Below are 10,425 nucleotides of genomic sequence, written 5' to 3'. Positions count from 1 at the left end.
TAATGCAAGAATGATGTGTGTGAGCACATGTGCATTTGCTTGGTACACATCATAGTGGTGAATAGTCCTGGAATACTTTACTCCTTGGAAGGCCCACTCTCTAGGACAGGGGTGGGCAAAATGCAGCCCGGGGGCCAGATGCGGCCTGCCAGGCCATTCTATCCGGCCTGCGGGGCCCCTAAAAAATTTAGAAAATTAATATTAATCCGCCCTGGGCTGCCAGTCATGCGGCCCTCGATGGCTTGCCAAAACTCAGTAAGTGGCCCTCTGCCCAAAATAATTGCCCACCCCTGCTCTAGGACCTCTTCAGCTGAACCAGCTACAGACAGACAGGAGAGGAGTGAGAATAATAGGAGAGAAAGGAGAGGAGAAGAGAACAAGGAGCATAGAGGTGGAGGGAAAATCCATCCAGAGATGGGGCCAGAACTAGGGCCAAATGGTAACTCTGATCATTCATCTCTCGTTGTGTCACAGTAGCTGGTAGGGGAGCAGGGAGTGCGCTGGGAAATCTAGACTGTGAGAATGGACAGGCTGATGGGAGGGGGCTGTACAGCAGCACAGGCATGCTCCACCCCACAAGCAGTGAAGCTTTGGTGTGGGGATGGGCTGCCATTTCATGCTTCCATGTCTGATATAATGGAGGGAATCATCAATCTCTATGCAGCATGAGACTGGGGATCATGCAACAGGGGGCAGTGACAGCCACTTGGTTGGACTGAGGGAAGCTTAGATTTGTGCCTCAAAAGCATACCTTTGCCAGAGACCCACAACTGACAGGGAGTCACCTGTGACCTTGAACCAGTGCTGGCTCTGTGTTTTTTTAAGTGAGAAATTCCCCTCCATGCTTCCCCAAGTGTGCAATGCGGGCCCCTCCATAATGCAGTGAGATGGAGATAGCACTTCCACCCAGGTGCTGCCTTTCAGACTCAAGTCTTTCTGAGAAGGTGTCTCCTTGTCTGTTTAGGACAAACGTACGTGTTGAACAATCTGTAAACAACCAGCAACCCTGACACACTTGGAAAACAGCAGTAACTACAGGCTTAGATGGCATCTACTGCTTTTAAGTGCTGTCAAAACATTAATTTTTCACTTTTTTTTAATATTTACTTGTTTAGATCCTTCCATCCAAGGATTCCAAAGTATCTGACAGACATTTATGAAATGAAGAGAGCCCTGTTATCTCACAAAACTTACATTCCTGTCTGAAAATGTTTCCCAACCAGGTGTTACAGATAAACCACTAATATCTGTGTAATCACAGAAGATGAGAAGAGGAAGGTACTTTTCTCTGTTTTTCAGTTTTCCTTTGTACATTTGACAGTGCTCTGCATGAACTCCATTTTATTCTTTCCCTGTGTAGTGAACTGGATAGTCAGTCAGCCCTGCGGTCTGTATGGGTGGATCTATCACATGGCATCAGGCAAGAAAAATACTTTAAAAACAAAGGGTACCTCCAGGGCGGGTGCAATGGCTGATCTGAGAAACTTTCATTTACTTTGTTCTCACAGGGGCCAGATTTCAGGTGTCTTCCCACTTTCCCCCAATGGACTTGAGTATCATATCTATATTTCCAGTAGGAAACTGAGGCATGGAAAAAGGGCTTGTCTGAGGCCACTCAGTAAGTAAGTGGCAGTGCTAGGATACATAGGGGGTTTGTGTAGGTGCATGTGCACCCCCTGAGCGTGGCGGTGCACCCCCTACAAAAAGGTGCCACCAAAACAGTTGGCAGCACCTGCGGGCAGTTGTTGCTCGGCACCCCCACTAATGACACTGGCAGTGGCATCTGTGGGTAGTTGCCAACCCCTGATTTACACTCACAACACCCCCACCCCACCACTGCTGATGGCATCAGCAGCATCTGTGGGAGCTCCCAGCTTACCGCCGCTGCGCTCCCACCGCTGTGCCCCCTCAGCCACTGGGGGCATGCATCATTCATGTGCTTACCTATTGTTATTTAAAGTGGTGGGCCTAGACGAAGCTGTAGGGGAGGACAAGACCTCATTGGGACATATTACTGTGTTGTGTAGAGGCCTCAGCACCAGTGAGGGTGTGCCTTAACACACACACATAGTCACACATGTCACAAGTTTTGCTTGTCAGCAGCTTGAGGTCCAGTTTCCCAGAATCCCCTGCACCTATCTCCTTGAAACCTGGCAGGCTTCATGGCCTCAGAAGGGGCTACCATGCCTGCTGTTTTCACTTCACTGCACCTTAACACACGCACGTGACATGAGTTTTGCTTGTCAGCAGCTTGAGGTGCAGTTCCCCAGAAACCCCTGCACATATCTCCTTGAAACTTGGCAGGCGTTGTGGCCTCAGCAGGGGCTACCATGCCTGCCATTGTTCCCTCTAAGGAGTAGCGGTCCATGAGCGTGCTGCTTCAGTCCATGAGCACGCTGCTTCAGTATGGCGTGGGACACTTACTGAAGGTAAACTCCTCGCTCCTCACCTGGGGCAGGCAGCCCCTGCCTCCCCGAGTGAGGTTCTGCCAGCTCTGGGGAACTGCTCTGTGGGCTTCGCTGGCTCCAGGGAAGTGCTCCACTCCCCATCCCTGATGCCACGTGCCTCCTCACTCTCCAAGGCAAAGCGGGGGAATGGAGCAGTTCCCTGGAGCCCTCAGAGTCCACGCCAGGCTCCCCACTCCATGCAGCCCACCCTGAGGTGCACGCGCAGTTGTCACCAGCATGGAGCTGATGCCGGAGCTATGGAGCCCAGTGCAGCTGTTTGCAGCCTCCACTGCTTGCTGCGGCTGCCAAGAGCTCAGGCTGGCTACAAACAGCGGAGCCAGGCTCCGGAAGCCTGCCATCACCTCTGTGCTAGGAGCGGGGGAGAGACCGGGGCAGCGCTGCCTCGGGCCCTACCCCCACCATCCACTCTGAGGTGCGGAGCTGATGCCGGAGCCCGGCACAACTGTTTGGAGCCTCCCGGCTGCAGCTGACCCCGGCTCTGGGGGCAGCCTGCAGCAAGCAGCTCCCAGAGGCATCTGGGATGCTACAAACCCTGCTGGGAGCAGCCCAGGCTCCGTCGCTGGCAGCAGCTACCCAGAGCCGGGGCTGGCCATGGCGTGCTGAGCAAAATGGCCTCGTGTGCCATGCTCAGTACACGTGCCGGGGGTTGCCTACCCCTGATCTAGGGGTTCTCACAAAAGGGAAACTCTTCTCATGATTTTCCAGCCCCTCAGATTCCAGCTTTCCATGCCAGCCTACCCATTCAGGTGTAGTATAGCTGAATGCAGAGCTTTCATTTCTTTTAATTTGGCACTTGTGTTTCCTAAAGTTTATTCTGTGGTGTCACATCAGCAATGTTATCCTTATTTTATTTTGTGACATCAGGGTAGCAGGTCACTGCTTTGTCCAAAGATCTAATAGCTATTGTAGATGAGCCTTGCTGGATAACTGTTTATGGTGTTAAGGCACTGAAATTAATGCACGTGGCCAAGTTACAGTTGCCGTGGGAACATTTAATTCTGAAATTCCTGACTAGTGTGTGTAAAATTAGAGCTCTTAACACCCTTCCCCCGATCACTGCACCAAGTGCACAAAGGCATTTAATATTTCTCTATTTGGTTCCAGGGATTATAGGCATTTTCTGTGACTCGCATGGCAGCAGGCTCCGGCCCCACTGTGCACAGCATCTGTTAAGGCAACAAATATTCAATAGTACTCAGTTCCTCCCACTTGGAGAAGAGCAACCAGGATTACAGGGTCAGTAGATGGTAGGAGAACTGAGTCAGCCTGGAGCAAATAGCCAGCTGATGAGACATTGTTTTCTGAAGGCAGCCAGGCTCACCCACCAGAGATAATGAGCTGCCACTGAGAAGCCTGGCTTTGACTTCTCCAGGCTGCTCCTCAGGATGTAAAGCTTGCATGTGTGGGTTGTGTGGTGATGGGGATAAGAAGATTCTGTTTGGGAGACCTGGGCACTCAGCTAGCTAGTGCTTTTTAGGTAGTAACCAGTGCCCTGCATTTTCTGTGGAGCTTCTTGGCAGCGCAGAATAGAGACCAGATATACCCTTGGCAGCTGGCTGCACTCAGAAGATTGACATCTTCTCTGTAAAGTGCCTTGAGAACTTGTATGGAAGTCTTGCAGAAGAGCCAGAAGTTATTACCTTCATTCTTGTCCATGGATTGCAGCACTGAGTATATTGGTGAGGCTTAGCAAATAAGAAAGAAGAGACTTAAGTTGAACATGCGACATGGATCACACGTGGTCCCAGCTTGTAAGAGTGTGTGGGAAGGGGATAGAAACATCTGTGAACCAGTGTGAAAGCCATAATGTGAAGGGTGTGACATGCAATGGGCAACCAACTAAAAATATGCCCAAACTTTGTATTTTAAAGCTGTATTTTTCCCTCAGCATGTGTGTAAGCTAGCACCAGCTTTCTGTCTCAGAGTGCATGGAAAGCATGGGGCCATGAACACCATGTGTCCCCAGAGGCTGAGGGGGCACGGCAACTACCTGCAGGCAGTGGTGTTGGTGGCAGGGGTGTGGCGTCGGCAAGCAGAGAGCTCCCACAGGCAGCCATGGCAATGTCAGCGGCCAGATGCCGCTGGCACTGGCAGTGTCAGCAGCAAGGGGGGGGGGGGGGGGTGTGAGCAGTGACAGGGGACTGGGCAGTTCAGAGCTGAGGCTGTCCTGGTCATGCAACAACCACTGCTGCTCTTGCTGCTGCAGCGTATAGTGACAGAGGCTACATCTGCACTGCACAGGATGCTTCACCTCTTCATACTCTTAGCAGCCAGGCCCCACTCAGCACCTTTATTGAACTAATGCCTTCCAGGTGCATCTGCATATCTTCTTTTCTCTTGCACTGGCTGCAGCAGGATCAGCATAGTTTGCCTGCTGAGCCATTCTGTTGCCTGGAGCTGGTGTTCCCCAAGGACCTAGGTAGGTAAAGTGGCTGGACCATAGAAATTGCACTTTTTGGGTCCTTTTCAATTCTTTCAGGCCCAGGGCAGGCCTGTTTCCCAGATCCTATTTCCCACCACAGTGTGAGTAACCTGATCATGAGGCTCATAGTTTAATAGTTTCATAGTAGCTAGGGTCAGGAGGGACCTGAACAGATCATCTAGCCTGAGCCCCTGCCACAGGCAGGAATGAATGCTGGGTTCACAAGACCCCAGACAGGTGATCATCTAACCTCCTCTTGAATTTGCCCAAGGTAGGGGCGAGGACCACTTTCCCAGGAAGTCGGTTCCAGATTTTGGCCATCCTAACTGTAAAATATTGCCTCCTGATCTCTAACCTAAACCTATTCTCCACCAGCTTATTACCATTGTTCCTTGTCACCCCAGGTGGTGCTGGGGAGAAAAGGGCTCTACCTATTTGCTGTTGATCCCCCCTGATGAGTTTGTAGGCAGCCACCAGGTCCCCCCTCAGCCTCCTATTGCTCCTTCCACCTGTGTTATTTCCCAGCTCCTGAGGCTGGCTCAGGGGTCATGAGACATGGGCACCATGACCTGTCATCTTCATCAGTGTTCTGCCCCACAGGCCCTTTGAGGAGGGGCCAGATCTTTTTGTGGAAGGCACCATCCTCTTGTAACATCATTTCTGTTATCCAGCACATCCTCCCCTGCTGCCAGCTATCTCTGACCCAAGGTCTCCACAGCCATGCTCCAATGCTTTCCTTTGAAGCCCTTAGGACCCTCCTTTGCTTTTGGTCTTGTCTCTGAGTTCCCTTCATTTTAATTTCCTTGCCCTTTGGTGGCTCCCAAGGACTGAGAGGCGCCTCTAGTGTTCTTTGTGTGGCTCCGGTAAGATCTTACCATGAGCTGGGGTTTCCTTTACTTTGCACTAGCAGTTGGCATCTTTGGGTTTGCTGCTCAAGATTACATAGGCCTTGTTTGCCACATCTGTAGGGTGACCAACCGTCCCTAATTGGGCAGGACAGTCCCAGAATGGGATTATCAAGTCCTGGTCCCAGGCTGCATGACTCCAGGACAGCATTTGTCCTGGATTCTCAGTATCATGCAGAGATAGGGAAACAGCAGGTTTCCCCTTCCAGGCTCGAGTTCCAGCCCACAAGGGGCTGCTGGGAGTGGGATGCAGGAGCCACCACATGCATGTGTGCACCCATACACATGGCTGGGAATACAGCTAGGCAGTGTGGAGATCAGCTTCCTGCAGATAAGTCTATGGGTGGGAGGTGGCATGGGGGGAGTGTGGGGGGACAGATCAAGGCCCCCATGGTGAGGGAGGGAGTGGGGCAGGCACTGTGGGTGCTGCCAAGCCAGGGTAGTGCATGGGGCCAGAGCCCAGGGCATGGAGCAGGGCAGAGCCACATGCAGCTTGTCCAGGGGACATGGGGGGAGGAGACATGGGGGGTACATGCTGAGGGGGCATGCCCCCTCAGATTTGTGCATGTGGCGGGGGTGGGGGCAGATGTGGGCTGCCTGCTGTGGGCTCTGGGCTCCCCACCCTGCTGCCATCCCCCCAGGAGCTCTGTGTTGCTTGCACCACCATGGCGATGTGCCTTCTCCCTGCCTGGCAGCAGTAAGGGTTACGGCTACGTGGAGTTGTGCTCCCCACTCTGTTGGGTGGACAGTGGGCTGATGGCCAGCGTGGGACTCCCAGGGGAAAGGCAACAGGGTGGAGAGCCCCAAGCTACCAATAGACAGTCCACATCCTCCCCACTCTGCTGATCTCTGTTTCGGCCATGCCACAGGAGGTAGGGTGGGGAAGAGGAGGGCTGGGGAGAAGTGGGCATGTGTCCTGCCTTTCCATTTTGAAAAAGTGGTCACCCTACACATCTGAGGCCTGCTCCATGCAGGAACTGCTTGCAGGATGTGGGTGCTACCTTCTGGCTCCCATGGTGGAGCTGGTGCCCACAGACCCCCAGAGGGTCTTTCGTAGTCATGGCCACTGTAAGGTGCTGCACTGTTATTCACCCAGTGCCACGCAGCACCCACATCCTTTGGCACAGATGTGCAAACCCTGGGAGAGAAGCTAGTATACAGCCTTGATAAGTGACTGGCAAACAACGCTGTGACAGCCCCAGCCCACCAGCACAGTTAACTTAAACCTGGCAGAAGGAGCTAGTGTCCAAGGGCAGGATGATGGGCGGTTTAAGATTCACTTGGGCCCTGGGTCTGCCCCCCCCAAGCCTGGGGCCCCCACCTGACCCGCACCCTGCCCCACAGCCACAGGCTCCATCCCCAGCTGGCACAGCAGGAGCAGCAGCTGGAGTGGGATACACTGCCCCCCAGGGCTGAGGCAGGAGCTGCAACCACCCCCACCCACAATATTTGTGCACTATTTACTGCAGAGCTAATTAGGTCCATGCTGGAACCACTGCTGGGGGTGTGGAGCCACTGTCTGCTGGGCACATGCGGCATGGACCGAGCTCCGGGGCAATCCCTCACCCTGCCATGGCTCAGTACGGCTGCAGCAGCATCTGGCGAATGGGGCCCAGCACCCACAGCTTGCTGCGTCATGCATGCACAGCCTGGCCTTGCCTAGCTGCCAGTTTTGTCCATGCCAAGGCAGGGGCTTCTGGGCCTGGGCTCCAGCTGGCCCATGCATTAATCTGTCTATGGATGATGGTGATAGGAGGGGAAGGGAATAGATGAGATGGATGAGTCCAGAGAGAAAAGGGGCACTCTGCTGAGGTCTTCCAGTGCCCTTGGGCAGATACAGGGTGGAGAAGGAACTGCCATGCCTGAGGGGAGGCTCCAGTCAGCAAGGCACATTCTGTAGAGGAAGCACTTCCTCATCCCCAACTCAGGGCTGGCCTGGAGGAACATGAACCTATGTTTGCTGTAAGGGTCTTGGTGGCATCTAGAAGCAAGTTCTCAGGGACTAGCAGGGGATAAGCTGGGTTCTCCTAACTCTAAACCTGACTTTAGGAGAGGGGGCTTGGAGCCTGTCACTCTCCTGGAAACTCTCCAGAGTTTTGTTCCTGTTGGCATGATGTAGTGTCACAGACTGTTTCAGTCTCCTGGCGTGAGTCAAGTACAACACGTTCCCCACTTGCTTCTCTCAGCTGCTGCCCTTCTCATGTGCCACCTGCAGAGCTGCAGGGGGGTTTAGAAAGTCTCCTCTACTGTCTAGGCTGGATCTGGTAGAAGTCCATAGAGGGTGTGGCACTGATGCGTCACTAATTGTCCCTTTACCTTGGATGTGGACTTAGCTTGAGGGCTGCAGTCCTGGTACTACTGATACTGCTGGTTGAGAGGAACCTTTAGCTTCAGCAACGTAATCATTGTCCTTATCCAAAATACAGTTTGACTCTCAGATGCACCAGTTCAGAGCTTTGGGAGCAGGAGCCCAGTGCTGTAAGTGGGGTGGGAGGAGGACGAGAAGTAAAAAGGTGCATATGAATAGCTGTGCTCCCTGAACACAGGGCATGGACCCATTTCCTCTGTCTCTGGAGCCTGGCCCTTTGTGTGAGGTTTACACAGTGGACTGCACAGCTCTGATATCTGCACAGGACTTAGCCACATGCACCTTGAATATCTTTTCCAGAATTGCTTATGGCATCTAGCTGCTCCCCAAACATTGGTGCCTGCCAGCAGGCTGCAGGATATCTGACCCAGAGACCCAGACATGGTCCCAGCCTCTCTCACCCTTCCATCCCTAGCCCATTAACATTAGTTTCTCTTCCTCAAACCATTTCGTGTGCAGCCTTGCCATTATGCTTGCCATTACAAGCTGGATAACCCTTATGTACTTCCAGTGGGCTTTGCAGGACCATCCCAAAAGTCAGTAAGAAATGGGCTTTGAACCTTATTTCCACTGCTGCTTTTCCTCCTCTCTATTTTAGCAGTTTCAGGGAGCCTTCAGATCACCCAAACCTGAGTTTTAAGTCATGCTTCCTGTCCCTGTCTTGCCATTGCAACAGCAACTGAGACTCCAGAGGAGATCTACAGGGATCTAATTGTCATGGCAGTCCAGTGGCCCCATGGCCAACTGCAGAGGAAGGGGATCCATATTGAGCAGAATGATTTGGTTCGCACCCACTGGAGCTGGATGGCAGAGAAGCTAACACATGTTGCTGTGGGCCTAGAGGTCTGACTTTTGAACCACCTTCTGGACTTGTGGTGCAGGAATCTCCCAACTGATCCAGCTGTACATGGTACCTGGTCATTCAGGAGTCAAAAGCAGCTCGAAGTGATGCTGATCACATTACTACCTTGTGTGCCTTTGGCTACAAAAAATGGCCCGATCATGCTACCCCAATCTTCTGCTTGGCTAGGGAAAATACTTAACTGGCCTTGTGTCACAAACATGGTTGGGCTGTAAGGGAGCTCTGAGTACTAAGGGAGGGGAAGGGATAGTTCAAGAAAGGTCTGTGTTCAGTGTGCAGGAGTGCTTAAGAAAGCAAATGAATGCTGGGGGGCCTAAAGCCAGGGTAGAAATTATCTGACACCTTTCTGTAAATCAGTGGCACTCCTCACTTGCAGTGCCTGTTCAGGCCTGATCACCCTATCTCAGGAAGTTACAGAAGAAATAGAGAGGCTCAGAAAAGGATGACCAGAATGGTCAGAGCCTAGTGAGAGCTTGGTGGTGTTTTTCTTAGAGAGATGTGCAAAAGGGGAGCTGAGAGTGCTGTGTGGAATAAGAACTGGCAGAGCCAGCCTTAGGGAAAGTGGTGCCCTGGTTGAGCTTTCATAGATTTCACAGACATTAGGGCTGGAAGGGACCTTGGAAGATCATTGAGTCCAGCCACCTGCTCGAAGGGCAGGAAGTCAGCTGGGGTCATAGGATCCCAGCAAGATAAGCATCCAATTTACTCTTGAAGGTGTTCAATGTAAGTGCTTGAACCACCTCTGATGGCAGGCTAGTCCAGACCTTGGGCGCTCAGACAGTAAAGAAATTCTTTCTTATGTCCAGCCTGAAATGGTCTTGCAGTAGTTTATAACCATTCAACCTCATCATCCCTTGGGGCTCTCTGGTGAACAAACCTTCCCCCAGATACTGATGGTCACCCCTGATAAACTTATAGGTGGCCATCAGATCACCCCTGAGCCTGCGCTTTTCCAGGCTAAAGAGTCCTGTCTCTTATGGAATAGAGAAAATCCCACACAATTTACTGATTCGTTTTGATGCACTGGCTGGGGGAGTAGTTAGCTGATTGCACGATTTCACAGTGATTACACACTTAATTCATGCAACACAATTTTATATTAAAACTCTTTGCTACGCATATAACACTGCTTAGCTTTAAGAAATACCACCAACATTAAGAACACAATAACTACATATATCAGAAACAATGCTCCAAACGCACTTCCTTCCCAAACAATGCTATAAGAATTAGTGTTACAAAAACAACTACAATTACAACTAGAAGTTAAATTTGAATCAATACTATTATTTTTCATAATATACTTACAATCCTAGAATTCCGAGAAGCCAAATACCAAAATATGGTTTCATTCCTCAGTAGTACGATTTAATGGGTTGGCCTCAGTAGTACGGTTCAAT

The 10,425-nt window shown here is 51.6% G+C and overlaps 1 protein-coding gene across 2 annotated transcripts in view; it reads left to right on the top strand.

Annotated features, from left to right (window-relative positions):
* The first annotated feature begins 1,160 nt into the window (after positions 1-1,160).
* Positions 1,161-10,425, top strand: part of SLC9A5 (solute carrier family 9 member A5) — a 59,874-nt gene continuing 50,609 nt past the window's right edge. For both annotated transcript variants that reach the window (XM_025209434.1, XM_025209435.1), the window contains exon 1: positions 1,161-1,278. The gene's annotated coding sequence lies outside the window, so the exon portion shown is untranslated. The remainder of the gene's footprint in view (positions 1,279-10,425) is intronic.

Source organism: Alligator sinensis, unplaced genomic scaffold, assembly GCF_000455745.1.
Source record: "Alligator sinensis unplaced genomic scaffold, ASM45574v1 scaffold642_1, whole genome shotgun sequence".
Taxonomy (NCBI): domain Eukaryota; kingdom Metazoa; phylum Chordata; order Crocodylia; family Alligatoridae; genus Alligator; species Alligator sinensis.
Note: the sequence above shows the minus strand (reverse complement) of the source record. Positions and strands in the feature narration are given on the sequence as shown.